Genomic DNA, 17,124 nt, shown 5'->3' with positions numbered 1-17,124 from the left:
TATTTTTCCTTAAAGTGCTCAAAGCACTACAATCCTATTATTATTACTGGATAACCCAATCCAACCACTGAGTAGAGATAGCATATTTATTTGCATATACATTTTGCGCACACAACTTGTACATCAAACATAAAGGCTTGCTGAACATTTCAATATAATCTGCACATTGTTACGAATTAATATCATAATTCATGTACATGTATTATAGAATTCAAAAAGTGACACGATACTGATTTATTATAATGTATACACTTGAAGTTGAATTCCCCCAAATACTTATGAAGATGGGGGATACCAATATTTGTTTTGAATGCAAACGAGGTTCAGAAGATTGAATGGGCATGACCCCATAAAACAAGCTAGGTTGTCCAGTGATGTGACAGCGCATTAGTCTCTTTTACACTTGTCACGGGACAAAACTTTACCTGGACATGCAATCTGCCAGAGGCTTTTATTTTGAGGTTGAAAGAGGTGTTCAAATATCTCATTAATGTTGTCTGATTGAATGACTATGCGCATGTGTATCAACTCCGTAACAGATATATTATCCTCGTTTTATTGACGATAGATCTGATACACGTGATAATTACACTGGATAAGATAATTACAGAGATCAAATACACATGTTTCTTACACAATGCTTATGTAAATTGCATTGAAAAATCACATTTCAAATCAACATGAAACTTTCAACAACTTGAACAAAATGCTTCAGTTCCCTTTGTATGGTTAATGTGTAATTTATATGTACATATATATACATATATACTCATATATATTATGAGCTGATGCAAGAGTTATCACTTCATATTCGATTATGAATTATTATCAACTTTAGAATTATGACAAATCAATAGTCGCAATTGAGGTCTAAAGTAGTAACTTGGTTTATTTCAAATCTACACGAACATGGATGTTATACCGTATTGCTATTTACGTCTACGATTCATTATATAAACTATTACAACAAATGAATGAATGATTTGATTTAGAAGGAGGTTTTGTAACCTTGTCACCGTTAATTCAATCAATATGCAAAAATAGTATTTTAGTATTGACTCCTAATGGCGAGTAACAAACACTTACCTGTAACAACATCTCATAATCCCCTTTCTCACAGACATGTGTTCATTTACCTGACATTGCTAGCAATTGTTATCAAAACACTTTAATACTTCTGATTAACACAGAAAGTAACCTCTCTCGTATGAAAAGCTAATCTTTGATCTTTACTGCTAAATTGATTGAAGAAATGGGTACAGTATGAATTTAAAATGTAAAATGCACATTATTACCACCCATATGTGGTTCTTGCTGTGAGAAGCTAATTAACTTGGAGCATATACGCGCCTCTAAGCCTTAATGAGTTAATTGTCCTTGATTATTGTCCCCTGCCGCAACGCGGAACAGGGGACTGTATTCAGTGGCGTCTGTACATATGTCGTTTCTTGTTAATGCAATATCTCATGGACTATTGCACCCAATATCTTCAAGTTTGATGACAGCCTACATTGTGGGATTATGCGGACACCAGTCAGTTTGGGTGACCTTGAAAATAAGCTCAAGGTCACCACAGTGACTCTTTGGCCACTTTTCAGATTCTGGCTATTGTACCCAAAATCTTTGACTTTAGTGACAGCCTACATTGGAGAATTACGCAGACACCAGTAAATTTGGGTAACCTTGACCTTATTTTCAGGGTCACCACGATTCAGATTCTTATTAGCGCAATATCTCATTGGCTATTGTATCCAATATCAAATTTGTTGACAGCGTACATTGGGGTATTATGCAGACACCAGGTAGTTTTGGTGACCTTGAGCTTATTTTCAAAGTCACCACAATTCAGAGTCTTGTTAACGCGATATCTCGTGAACTTTTGTACCCAATATCTTCAAAATTGGTGACAGCCTACACTGGGGGATTATGTAGATACCAGTCTGTTTGGGTGACCTTGAGCTTATTGTCAAGGTCACCACGGCACTTTGGCCATTTTTTTTCAGATTATTCTTAATGCAGTATCTCATGAACTATTGTACCTATCTCCGTCAAAATTGGTGACAGCCTACATTGGTGGATTATGCAGACACCAGATAGTTTTGGTGACTTTGATCTTATTTTCAAGGTAACTATGACACTTTGAATGCTTTGAACACTCTTTAACATATCTCATGAGATCTTGTATTTGATGTCTTCAAATTTGGTGACGGCCTACATTTGGTGAGTCTACTTAATGGGATTGTGCTAACAAAATATGACCACAACACTTTGTCCACTTTTTTAACTTATATAAACGCAATATTCCATACAACATTGCAACCAATGTAGTCAATTTTGCTTGACAGCCTACACTGGGTGATTATCCTGACACCAGTCATTTCATCTTGTGTGTGAGCAAAAAGTAAAATATGTCATAAATATGTTATTCATCTTAAGAGATGGGGGACAATGCCATGCGAGTGGCAAACACTTGTAGAATATGTTATAAATATGTTATTCATCTTAAGTGCCGGGGGACAATGCCATGCGAGTGGCAAACACTTGTAGAATATGTTATAAATATGTTATTCATCTTAAGTGCCGGGGGACAATGCCATGCGAGTGGCAAACACTTGTAGAATATGTTATAAATATGTTATTCATCTTAAGTGCTGGGGGACAATGCCATGCGAGTGGCAAACACTTGTAGAATATGTTATAAATATGTTATTCATCTTAAGAGATGGGGGACAATGCCATGCGAGTGGCAAACACTTGTAGAATATGTTATAAATATTTTATTCATCTTAAGTGCCGGGGGACAATGCCATGCGAGTGGCAAACACTTGTAGAATATGTTATAAATATGTTATTCATCTTAAGTGCCGGGGGACAATGCCATGCGAGTGGCAAACACTTGTAGAATATGTTATAAATATGTTATTCATCTTAAGTGCCGGTGGACAATGCCATGCGAGTGGCAAACACTTGTAGAATATGTTATAAATATTTTATTCATCTTAAGTGCCGGGGGACAATGCCATGCGAGTGGCAAACACTTGTAGAATATGTTATAAATATTTTATTCATCTTATGTGCCGGGGGACAATGCCATGCGAGTGGCAAACACTTGTAGAATATGTTATAAATATGTTATTCATCTTAAGTGCCGGGGGACAATGCCATGCGAGTGGCAAACACTTGTAGAATATGTTATAAATATGTTATTCATCTTAAGTGCCGGGGGACAATGCCATGCGAGTGGCAAACACTTGTAGAATATGTTATAAATATGTTATTCATCTTAAGTGCCGGGGGACAATGCCATGCGAGTGGCAAACACTTGTAGAATATGTTATAAATATTTTATTCATCTTAAGTGCCGGGGGACAATGCCATACGAGTGGCAAACACTTGTTGTGTTTGTGATGGAAGCCCCCAGTGAAACAGATAATGCTCACCATTTCATGAGCTTCTCATATGCTCACTATATCAGAGTGATCCATAAAAACAAATGCTTATTATATACATATACCAGCAGTTAAAATTTCACAGTGGTCTTTGTTTTAGACAGAGATGTCTTGTTGATCAGGAAAGGCTATCATAATTCTTGTTGATGCTGTCAACGGGGTGCCTATGGTCATCGGCTCGTGGTGAATTAGTTCAGTATTAGATGAACATTACGTTGATGAAGATAGATGATGCGTTGATGAAGACGAAGGCATAGTTTAGTTCAAACTTCTTTAGTTGGTTTCACAAGACATGACAAACAAGTATACATGAACGAGATGAGCGGACTTCCAGCTTAACCCCAGGGCCTTTCCAGCGAGCGGCATAATCCTGCTCGTGGTCGTCCCTAAGAAGACTGTGGGAATGCCGGTCTCCACACTCACATCTCACCTCTCACCTCTAGATGTGAGCGTACATATATATACAGTTTTTAACAACAATGGACAAGCAACGATTCAACAATGGACAGTTAGAGAAACAATAGTACTTCCTTCTACAGTTGTTGTGATGACAGACACAGCCAAGGGGGATGACCAATAAAGGCCATAAATGTCATTTACAGTAATTAATGGAAGTGACAAAGAGGAACAAGGTTGCTGACAAAACAATGCACTCTGCTGTAGTGATAAAGATCAAGACTGCAGACTGAATAATATTAACTAAATATCATATAGCCTGGCCACATAGTTTTTGGTCTGTAGAAATATTTTGACATGGCTGTCCTGAAGTAGACACTATAACAATGCATTAAATATGCAGAAGAAAGTGAACCATTCATTGTGAGTGTGTTCTAAAGATTCTGACTGGATGCAATCTAGATGCATGACAAAATTTTGCTTCTGTGAGACACTCAGTATAAAGGGATTTTAGTTCCAACACCAAATGCTTATTCGAAAGTAATCACGTGGTTATTGTACTAAAGCTGCAGTATAAGTGCAGTTCTCGAATTCTGGATCTTGCAGAAAAAATCCACTCATTGTTAAATTAGTGACACAGAACAGGTAATCACAAAAGTTTATATTTAATTATGTATTTTAGCTGGCAAAGTAGGAACGTAAAATGCTTTATTATGCTTCCAACTGATATCAATTTGATGTACTGAAGTTTATCTGAATTTCTTTAATTGATTTTTTTCTTTGATTCATTTTCACAGAGGCATTTGCTCAAGCAACAAAGAAGTTCTTAGCAGAATTGAGGGTTTGTTGACAGAGTTAGCTGAAACCTATGAGAGAATCTTTAAAGAGTCCCAACAAACAACAAGAGAATTTTTTGGTCTAAGAGATTTCTACAGGTATTCTGATACATTTCAGCCTTGTAGAATAGGTCCAAATCTTCTTTCTGGTCCAGGGGCATGTTTGTCCCTTTTAGCAGAGTTTGATGTGGAGAGTTGCAACACTAAGGCATTCCTGAAACCTATGACATTGAGTTTGAATCCAAAATGTGACATCATCATGTTTGTAGGTTTGTCAGTACCAAATCTACACTTGTACGTGTGTGTTTCACAAAACATTATGAGTTGACATATCTGATCAAATTGAGCTAGATCGTTTTGGAATGTGCTAGATAGCATTTTTATGCACTGTTCACTTTCTGGTAATAACAGACATTTTTGTTCAGTAAAGGGGCCATAATACCATGGCCAATATGTTGTGGCAATCATCTTTAATAATAAATTGAAGAGGTACATATTGTTTGCAGGTTTCATTGAATGTTTGAATGAGAAACATTATGAGGAACTGGTGTTAAAATCTGGGGGCATCGATTTATCAGTAACTGTAACAATTCAAAAAAGGTGTTATCTTAATTACTGTTGTAAAATACATAATTTATATGGCATCTGTTGATGTCATGATACTATGATGATGTCACATGCTTCTGTGATAACTAACTTGTCCGTTTAGCAGAATGGGGAAAGAAATGCCTAAATAGATGTTGTTCTGAGAAACATTGATGAAATGTATATTTTTTTGCTATTCTATCCATTTTGCCAAACCAGAATGAATATTTTTTCCATTTTTTTATTGAAGACAAAATCTATAGCTATTTATCAAGAGTAGCATTTGTAGACAGTGAAAAGACCAAACTATTTTTAGGCTATCTATCCCATTTATAAATGTTTTTAACCAATCAGCTTGATGCTTACACTCAGTTTACAACATGCTTTTCAGTCTTGTGAAGATGGTGTATTCATTTGTGGCAACTAGTAAAAGAGACATTTGCTGGCACCAGCTGGAGCATGCTGTCAAAAGAAACTTTGGTGGAACTGACTTGGATGCTTTGCAACTATTCAAGGAGAGAATAAACACAGTTCCCCCAAGTGAAGAGGTAACAGTATTTGTACATGTATGGTCATCTATCATCATAATGTGGTTCTCAAGGGCAAACGATGACTTCCCTGCATTATTAGACACCCACTGTATTGGTAACAGGAAATGTTGGGTGGGGGTGATTGTTCAATTCTTGAAGACAGAATGTGTCAACTCACAAAACACTGAAAATTAGCTTATTTTAAAGTAGTGTAGAGGCTCAAGTCTGACCCTTGTAAATTGCAAAACTGAAGTTATCACTTCCATGTGAAATTATAGACAACACAAATTTGAGCAGGAAATATTAGAACAATAAAGATTCTAGGTCATTTGGTCCATTTCCAAAGTGAGTGATGTTCAAACTGGCATTGTTTTTAGGTTAAACCTAATAAAGTACAGTACAAAAGAAATCACTAGAAACTTTTAATCACATGCATATGAATTTGACTAAACATGATAAATATGGGATTATGGTTACTTAAGGACTGGAATGTTTGGGGTTTTTTTCACTCAGAGCCCTTTTCACTTCTTTTTTTTTTAAATTAAAGTCTGTAGAAATCAGGACACTAAAACTATCATTTTAATGTTTTACACGTAGAGATCTGAATATGTTACAGGTACATGATGGCGATCCAGACTGTTCCCCAACTGGCCTCTTGAAGGCTGCTCTGTTTGGAGACTGTACAGACAGGTACTATGCCACATTAAACAAGCTCATATTTGTAAACGTTCAGGATAAACCTTCAGGATCTGCTAAATACATCTGTTGTGTCTGTGGTCTGTCTTAGGTTTTCTTAGAGAGTGGTTTCAGGAAGTTATAGGCATTATGTCATAATGTTTCTATTATGATGACTTCACTGTAAATCCTGAAATCGATGTAACATAAGAATTAAAAAAAAAAAGAAAAAAAACCCCATCTTTTTATAAAATGTCTGTGAACATGATGACTTGAATTTTTAAAGTGGAAATGTGAATCAAAATAAAAAACAAGCAACAAGTACAAAAAGGCAAGTAAGTCTAGAATTTACACAATGGACATAAGGTGAGTTATCACTGCTGTGGTTAATAGTTACTCACCTGTAATAAATTAGGCATCACTGAGTTACTCAAGCAAGGCCAAACAGACATCAGCCACACAACATAGTTTCTTTGTTTTAATTTGGTGACATGGCCCAGCTTGCTGTCTTTCTTCATGTTTGATACTTTCTCTGCACACCAATCAATGAAGTGTTGTTTCATTTCACTTTTGTTAGAGGGGAAGTCATTATATTCTAGTAACATTTCTGGCCACTATGGAACAGTTGTATTAATTTTGAGGCACATCCATATGATGATTTACAATGCATGAACTGTAAACATTTTAAAGTAAAGAGATTATGATGTAGATATTTGTTACAATGTTTATCATGACTTTCTACCTGGCAAACTAGGTGCCAAACTAGTAAAACAGATTTTTAAAAAAATCATATTTGAAATGATCTACCCGCAATATGGTAATTTGTATTTCCTAAATTTAAGTGAGAGCCGTTACCTCTTGCTTCTAACGGAGAACTGTGGAGCACTGGGTATATTGCAGCAAGAGATTCTTGACAAACACAAAGTCATCACAATCTTTGGTTCAAGTTTTCCCAAGGACCAGGAATATACACAGGTATATGGCCTTATTGAACACACAGTGAAGATATACTCAATTGAAGTGTAGTTTCATATGAAGATGATGACCCCTGGGAATCTAAATATTAAGAGATTGGAAGCCTATAACTGTGTTACATAAGTATATCACTAGAAACATACATAAGCTCACACACATGCAGACACACAGTCTACATTAGTCAAGGAAGGGACAATGGAGCAGCCAGGTGGTTAAAGCATTCACTCTTCATGCCGAAAACCTGAGTACAGTGAACCCCATTTTTGGTGGCCAGCATGATATTGCTGGAATATTGATAAAACTGGTGTAAAACCATGCTCACTCACTGATGTTAATCCCACCTATTATCTTGATTACGAGGCCGAGGGGTGGACCTTTTATGTCTGGTCATTTCACACATTTGAGGTTTCTTTAAACACGAAACATGTTTTTATACATTTGTTCCAAATTGAAAAATTACACATGGTTATTTGGAGATACCTTACATTTTCAATTATTCGAAGGTAAATATCAAAGTGGATATACAATTTTAAAATTATTTTGAATTGAAACTGAACATAGTGATTAAATGTAAACTTATTCCCTCAGATACGTAGTTCAGATTGTCCATAGTCATAACAGTAATATCTTGCATATATATCAATATGTAAGTCTTGTTTGAATACAATGGTACACGTATGCATAGGTATGTGAATAAATGGTCTGATACTTTTTCCCAAATCTCATTGTGAGGATACTCTTTATATATAGTAGCAAAGAGACATGTTGCTGCCCAAGTACGAATGTTGTTTTGCACTTACAGGTGTGTCGTAACATCAACAGGATCAAGGTGTGCATGGAGACTGGCAGAACAGTCATCCTGTTGAACCTGGAGAATCTGTATGAGAGTCTCTATGATGCACTGAACCAGGTGAGTTCTCTTGAACAGCAGTGTATTCACCATTCTGTTTTTGACCAGAGGAAGCTATGACTATATGGTCAAATGGTCAATATCATCATTTTGCCAGTCAGTGTTTCTTTGAATCAGTTCATATAAGTCTTTATGACAGGTTTGAAAGAATTAATTTTAATGTATGGGAAACTAAACCATCTGTTGATTCCAGTCCTAAAGTCTTTATACTTCTTTCTTACGTATCATAGTCCTTCATGCAGCTCATAAGCCATCTGTTTCATTCATTACCAACAGAGACATGGAGACAATCAGCAGAGCATACATTCTCCGAGATGACAGTGCCAAAAAATATTTTTTTCAAACTTTTTGTGTACGAATTAATTTTGTATGCATCAGTCTTTGGACTACCCTGTATTTGTTGAATATAAACTGTTAAGAAAATATAAGGACAGAGTAGGATTAAAATGTTATAGTCTCATTGGTCCTGAAAACAACAAGACTTTAGTTGATATATCAATGTCTTCAACCCCTTTTTTATTGCCATAAAAGGCGACTTTGCTTGTCGTAAGAGGTGACTAACAGGATTGGGTGGTCAGGCTCGCTGACTTGGTTGACACATGTCATCGGTTCCCCAGTTGTGCAGTTGTTGATAACTGGATTGTCTGGTTCAGACTCGATTATTTACAGATGGCCGCCATATAGCTGGAATATTGCTGAGTGTGGCGTAAAAATAAACTCACTCACTCGCTCAACCTATTGGATCACATTTTACTTGATGTCTGAAGGAGATTTTCTTTTTCAATAAATTTGTCCATGTTACAACTGTTCTCATGACATGGTGTCACTGGTTTGATGATGTCATATGATTTTTTAGCACAACAGAGAAAATGTTTGGCAGCAAGTACATAATGATGTGCATGAACATTGAAATGAATGTGAGCTATGCAAAAGAAGGTATCTCTGTTTTCATTGCAGTATTATGCCAGACTGGGAGATGAGAGATTTGTTGATCTTGGATTAGGAACCCATCGAGTGAAGTGTAGAGTGCACAAGAAATTCAGGTTAACATGATGAACTGTCTTTATAAAGAGAATGTTTAATCAAGATGCTGTAATCCTTTGGAAACTATACCTTGCTGAGAGTGTATGCCAGGATAAACTTGTAGCTTACATATCATCTAGAAGAAGGGTATTTTATTCTGTATTTTTTCAAAGCAATCATAAAGGTATTAATGAATTAATTAACTGCTTCTGTATTTCACTGCACTATGCATAAAATGATCTTTATCTCTCTTTTCATGTGCATGCATTAGTCAGTTTTGAAACTAATATGACCAGCTTGCAGTCGAATAATAAAACTTTATGCAAAGGCTTCAGAAACTGCAATGTTCATTTGACTATTGTGATAAGTGCTGTAACGTCTTGTGATCAAGACTCTTTACATCAAGCAGTGAGACATATGTCAGTCAATGAAAAACATGTATCAGACAATAAGAAACATCTCACACAATAGCGCAGATCTGTCAGTCAATGCAATAAATTTATACGACAGTAAGTCATTATATCTGGCAATATAAAACTCACATGGAACAATAGAAAAAATATACCAGTCAATAAAAAACACATGTAAGTCAACAACAAGACTAGATAAAATGACAAGACATGAGAACAGTGAAATATTATTCAGTAATATAACTGTGGTACAGTAGTGGTTACTCCCAAGTTATGTATGCATTCGACAGGCTGATTGTGGTAGCAGAGAAGGAGATAGTGTACGAGAAGTTTCCAATACCGCTGATCAACCGCCTGGAGAAACACTTCCTGACTCTCAACAACATGATGTCTCCTGAGCAGATAAAGATGGCAAAGAAGCTTCATCTGTGGGCAGTGGACTTTGTAACACCCAAAACACCCCAACCAGGAAGGTAGGTTGTTGTAGATGTCACCTGAGCAGATAGAAATGGTGAGGAAACTTCATCTGTGGGCACTGGACTTTGTAACCCAAAACACCCCAACCAAGAAGGTAGATTGTTGATTTAATATTTTCAGTTATGTTAAGGTACTTACATACTTTTCTCTTCTTTTCAAATACAAGTTGATTAAATCAAACAGGTAAATGACCGTAGTATTGTAGCATGAAGCAGATTTATGCATTGTTACTGAACTATTGAACATTATTATTGTAGAAGTGAACATAAGTCCAAGCCAGAAGATGCATTCATGGGTTACCATCCAGACACAACAGCATCTATTGTTCTACAGGTGTGGGCGAAGAAGCAAGAAGCTGGGTCTATTGTAAGATGTGTAAGTTGGTCAGTTCTCATGCCTAGAAAACAGTATCCAAACTGATGTATATGATGGAACTTCAGTATTACATCCATGTTATGAAAGACATTTAGAACAGTTTATTTGTTTTGAGGTTTCACTGATGTTTTTAAAATATGTAACACAGAATGAAACATAATTCTCATGACATTAGAAATAGCTGTGCTCGCGTTTATCATGCTGTAAGGATTAACTGTGGAAGTGTTTTGTCTAAACAGTTTCACAAACTTGTGGATACTTTGTGCTTATTTAGTTCTGTTTCTTCATCAGATGTTTGCAGAATGCAAAGAATTACTGTTGTGGTGTGCATCACCACAGTACGTCTTGCAGTTGTCACAGAAACAAATTTATATGGAGGCTGCTAGCCTCAACAACTTGTACTGGACACATCAGAAACATGAGAATATCTTTATGTACCTGGAATGGGCATTGGAACAGCAACCCATTCATAACAAACAAATACAGGTTTGTTAATCATATTGCAGTTTTCTAAACATTAACTTAATTAATTTTCTAAAGTAAGCACTGAGGTCAAAACACATGTGAGGAAGAGTAATTTCTTACGTCCATCCGTCTGTCCATCCTGATACTCTGAAATGTTCTTCAGAAGTTGGCATCCATAAATTTTCTTTTTCATGTGTATCACTTCTAAACACCTTTCAAAGAAATTGATTCTGTTTAAAGTTTCTTATGTACCTCGACCTAATGACTGTAAGAGAATGTTCACAAGAATGGATGCAATAGTGAAGTAAATTAGGCATGGGTACATAAGGAACTCTAAATTATTACATCTGGAACATCAAAAGTACTCCTTGTCATACAACTGACAGTTGACAGCAATGAAGAAATCTTGTGAAAATTTGAATTAAGTGCAATTACAGATTATTGAGATAGTTTATCAGCAGTAGTATTATTCATAATATAAGCAGTAATAACTATTGTTAAATTTTTTGATAGGATTAAATCTCTTAGACCAACATCTAGTCATTCAAACGAAGATATGTGACTGTTCTTAAAATATAATCATAAAATTTAATATAAAAGAGCCCTGAGACTCAATATTTTCAGAAACTTCCTGAAACAGTTAAAATTTAGAGTTGCCTCATAATCTTGCACGTTTTCTTGTGTATATTTGTTTAAGAGCCTGTATGACACAGTATAAATCTTCGTGCTTTTTTGTAGTCCATTGGAGAAACATTTTATTTTATTACTTTCCAAATACATATTTCTGACCATTCACTCTGATGCATATCTGGGATATCAAGAGCCTTAAAGGGTTACTTTTCCACCAATTATATATGTTGTTATGTTGTTGTTTTCAAAAGGACATGTCGCTTTTAAACCTGTATTTCTTGCATGCAGTTATGTTTTTGTCTCCTAATTTTAGGTGACAACTCACTCAAAGCTGCTGACAGAGCAGGAAAAGGAGGACCTGTGCAGACATTTGAAACTGACTCCCAACAACATCGTCTTGCTAACACTCCAGTCCTTTGACACAGAGCAGCAATTTGCACAGCAGATCAAGTAGGTGTCCTCAGCTATTTGACTTCTCAAATCATTCAAGTGTTGACAGCACATGAAGTCTGGGACATACTAGATCACACAGGCAAAGCATAAATGTCCAGTCCATGTATCCAGATTCTGGGATTTTGGTGTTCCATGTCAGATTTATGTCATTATGTCAATGTAAGCATTTGAAAGAGTTTACTTAATGCTTAGGTAAGCCAAGAATTTACTGCTGTAAATACTTATTCCGTCAAATTGCAGAAACTTTATTCAGCGGAGTGAAGAAGGTCAGAAACTGCTGCTAGTTCAGTGTGGATCAGGAGACAGAAACCAGTCTCTCATCAGGAGTGCCCAGTACTGTGTTCTAGATGAGCTGCATGATGCAAGACAATTCGCTGTAGTCTTCATCATACAACTGCCTAATATTGCTGGAGGCTGCTTTTCTGGCTTTCAGGTGAATTGACATCTGAATATTTGAACTCAAATGTATTGAAATGATTTGCAAATGATGTTGTGTATTGTTGCCCAGATTGGTCCTCTGTTCTAAAACTTCCCACCATAGCATGGACAAATTGTTTCCATGATCTCACTAGCTGATTTCCAGGTTGAAATTACATGGGAATCAGTCTGGAAGTGAAATAGGTGTAAACCACACCTAAAAAACAACAAAAAAAGAAATGTAATATGATTAACAATTATATTCTAAAACCAGTTAAGTTAACACATCAATACAAATCACTACCAATGTATTGAAAAGGGAGTACAAAATTCAAAGTCAGTATGTGATAATTGCAATGAAGATAATGAAGATAATATTCACCAGATAGGCTAAGTATCCAGGGTATAAAGTGATTATCACACAAACGCTAGTCTGGTTTAGAGTTTAGATGTAATGTGATATGAGAGTCAGCTCCACATACATGTATATATAAAACAAAACACTCTCAGATGCTTTTCTGTGAATTAGAAAAGTCCAGAACTTTGAAGTACATTCCAGATCCCCAGGGTAAATATCTCACTAAATAAAGCACACCACAGCCAACACTTGAGAGATTGTTACATAATGAATAACATTGCAACATATCAACTATCTGCATGCATGCTTTTGCATGTTTTGCATGTATTTTAGGTTTGCAGAATCATGTGTTGCCAGGAAGTTAGATTTAATGAAGTTTCTATTTCAATCCTGTTTTCTAAGAATATTCAACTTGTGAGTAGTGTCGTCAACTGCATAAGAAACCTCTATAGTTCTCAGCAACTCATGCTTGCCATAAAAGGTGACTATGCTTGTCGTAAGAGGCGACTAACGGGATCGGGTGGTCAGACTAGCTGACTTGGTTGACACGTCATCGGTTCCCCATTGCGCAGATCGATGCTCATGTTGTTGATCACTGGATTGTCTGGTCCAGACTCGATTATTTACAGACCGTCGCCATATAGCTGGAATATTGCTAAGTGCGACGTAAAACTAAACTCACTCACTCACTCCTCTATAGTTCACCCCAGCTCTTATTCACACTCTTTCAGGCCGGCAAATGGCACTCTTTGCACATAGATGAGCTGAAACCTCAACACAAACACATGCCCACAGTGGCACAGCTACTTGAAAGAGCTCCTTCATCCATTCTGAAAGGAATCAAGAGAGATGCTCATTCAGCAAGAGCAGTGAGGAATTGTAGCATCAGAGAGGATGTGAGGCAAAGTGAGCAAGACTCATCTGTTATTGGTAGGACACAGACATTCATGACAGTTGAGGAAGGGCCAAAGTTGGTCTTCGGAAGGCATGAGGCTGATGATGACCTTGAAGAATATCCCATTGCTCCTTACTTCCAACACCTCCTCCTGCCGTGCATTCAGTCTGCTGCTGCTCTCATCAGGGATGTTGAATTGGACACTAAACGTTCCACCAAGAGGATAGAGATACTCCTCAAGCTTCTGGATAACACTGATAATGGTCAGGATTTTTGTCACTGTTTAACTGGTTTACTTGTGTTTAGGATAGATACAAAATGGTTTCAGTTGCAGTTTGAATTCATTGCAGAGCATTTTGTTACTTTGTACCTGTTCATACTTCCAGAGTCAGAAATGTTCATAGAAGCTCTGTCAAGGCTGATTATCAGTTTGCTCAAGGAAAAGGAAGAACTGATGAGTTATGCATCCAATCCTAAGAACTGGTTGTTTACCGAAGCTGCAAAATCAGAAGAAGTGCAGAAAGCTGGCACTTTCAGGTAGGAAAGATTTAAGATGATGGGCAAGTTCAGTGGTCATATTGGCTCATGATTTCATACTTATAACATTAAAAGAATGAAATCATATTAAACTAATTATATACATGAAAGGTGTGGTCATTTGAAAAAAGGCTCACACGTTTCCGTGTATCAGGGGAATAAATCTCCAGTTCTCTATTCTTGTAAGATCCAACTTCAGTGTATAATGTGTGGTTACATCATGAAGCTTGGCTGCTTCTGTGCCATAATGCTTTAACAAGGTTAGGCTGATGCACTACCTAGCTTATCATTTATTTATCAGTATTTATTATTTAACATGATGTAAGTGTAAGATATGTTATATAGCTGAACTCTTGCAGGCTTTACTGCAAAATATCAATCAGTTTTTGTCACAGAGGATATTATGCTGAAACAATTAAATTCTCTGTCCATAGACGTGCTTGGATACTGTGCCTTCAGAACAAAATTACCCCCGTACTGGCTCGAGTTCTGGCTTTCCTAGACACCTGTAAGAACCTGGACTTCATGCATGAATCTGATGTTGCACCATGGACTAAAAGACTGTGGCTGGGATTGCTAAACAACACCAAAATCTGTCAAGACCAATGTAAGACGATTGTCTTCCAGAGCAAAGATGATCAAAGTCACTTCATTGTCTGCAAATCTGAGGTTACCATTGAGTTACCTTTCCACTGGATGCTCTTTAATGATGTGAAAAATGCTGTCATGCAGGCAGAGGCTATCGGGAAAACCAGAAAAAATGGTAGGTCATAGTCAATGATTTACAAATCGGTGTATCATATATTATAATGGAACTTTTGTTCAAAAGGCTATACCTGGAATACACAAATCCATTGTCAGAGGGTGAAACTGATTTCAGATTGTGTAATTAATTCTTAATAACAAAATGTGAATCTGTTCATTTATTCAGAGGACATTTTGATCTATGTGGAAAACATCATCAGCAACACAGTGTATGGAGAGGCCCTGTTGTCTGTTGTTGGAGAAAAGGAACAGATTGAAGTGGTTAAAGCATATTTGAAAGATTTTGTGCTGTCTCACTATCCTGGGATGTCTGAGGACTGGAAGGTAGGTGTCTCCTTTCTTGGTGAATGTGATGATGCAATGTGCGCTTTTTATCTTGTAAAATATGGTAATTTCAGATACTAGAATGTGTCTAGACATCTGTAACTGTCAAGTTAAAATTCACCTCTATTGACAAGTGAATGAAGAGTGTTTTGACACCTTGATTTTGTACAAATTGAAATTTTTCATTTAGTCTGTTTTGACCCCTTGATTTTTTACAAATTGAAATTTTTCGTCTAGACATATACCTGTGTGCAATTTATTGGTATAAATAGAAACACTAACATGTAAAATAAGCTGTATAACATTGTATATTGGCCCTTACTGTTTTGAAGGTTTGAAGCAAAATCATCTGTTTGACAAATGGTTCATAAATGATAAGCTTTCTTTTGTCCAACAATTGAAATTACCGCCATACCCCCAAAAAATCAGATTTGTTGTCGACCTCTGTGGTGCTTGGCAATAAGGTGTTGAGCTAAGGACTGGTCATGATTGAGTCAGCATACTATGTCATACTCATGTTAAACTAGGTTGTGGTATTTCAGAGGGCCAGTCTGGACAAGCATACATACAAATATAGCACAACAAAACACATGTCACATGTGTACTTGTCATCATAGAAGTGAAATGATTTTCAGTTCAGTTCATCACACCTTGCATCAACTCCAATTAATTCAGTGAAGATGTTTTATACCAAGATGTGTACAAAAGTGGTAACAATATAGTTTTGAACTGATATGTAGTAGATTCCACTTGATAGTGTTTCAATGAATTTCCCAGATTCTGTGTCATGCCCTTGAGAGTGCAGCCCGACAGACAGAAAGAGACCTAGATTGTCTAGGTATGATACGAGCTGTAGTCTCCATCCATGTTATCCACTCTGATGCCAAAGAGAGGCTACAGCTCTTCCTGGAAGTGGTCGAGATCTGGCCGGATGTTGTGACGGCTGTCACTGAGTTGAAGGAGAGAGTAGGGGGAAACCCACTGCTCACAGATGATGAAATGGTAAGAACTTCAGTGATGGGTTCACACACTTGATTCAGAATCTTTGCTTATGTATTATATATTTGATAACTCATTATATTGCCTGTGATAGCCTGAACTGTAATCTGGTTACATGGTTATGTGTAATGATACCCTGACAGTGATAATCACATTGAGCTATCGTTCACTGGTCCGTATTGGTTACCTTTTAACTGTAATGATATAGCAGTACAACTTGACTTGTAAGTCTATCAATGTTATCTAATTTCATTACTATTTTTAGTGTATGACACAAGTTCACATATAGGATTTTGAATTTTGAAAATACTTCTGCTTTACAATGCAGTTTTGTAACTCCTACTTTACTTCAGACTTTGGATGTTCTGAGTCTGACACTTCTCATGGAGCAGCTTGAGCCCCGTAAGGATGAGCTGAACACAGACAAAGGCCGATCAGACTGGATGGATCGTGTCAAAACATATCTGCCTGTGATAGGTAGAATCCTCAACACAACAGACACAGACCTTGAGCTCGGCAGTGTGTGTCTCCGGGCCATGGATCATGCCAGGTAGTAATAGTTAGCATGTCTCCTCAGTTGATCACAGCCTTATAGCAAAGCAGTGAAGGATGACACATGGTAGTTGATGATCAGTTGATC

General features: G+C 36.8%; 1 pseudogene; it reads left to right on the top strand.

Annotated features, from left to right (window-relative positions):
- LOC137287882 (E3 ubiquitin-protein ligase rnf213-alpha-like) overlaps positions 1-17,124 on the top strand; it is a 140,658-nt pseudogene that overhangs the window by 87,872 nt on the left and 35,662 nt on the right.

This window comes from Haliotis asinina, chromosome 6 (genome assembly GCF_037392515.1).
Source record: "Haliotis asinina isolate JCU_RB_2024 chromosome 6, JCU_Hal_asi_v2, whole genome shotgun sequence".
NCBI lineage: Eukaryota > Metazoa > Mollusca > Gastropoda > Lepetellida > Haliotidae > Haliotis > Haliotis asinina.
The sequence above is the reverse complement of the archived record's forward strand: the minus strand, read 5'-3'. Positions and strand labels throughout refer to the sequence as shown.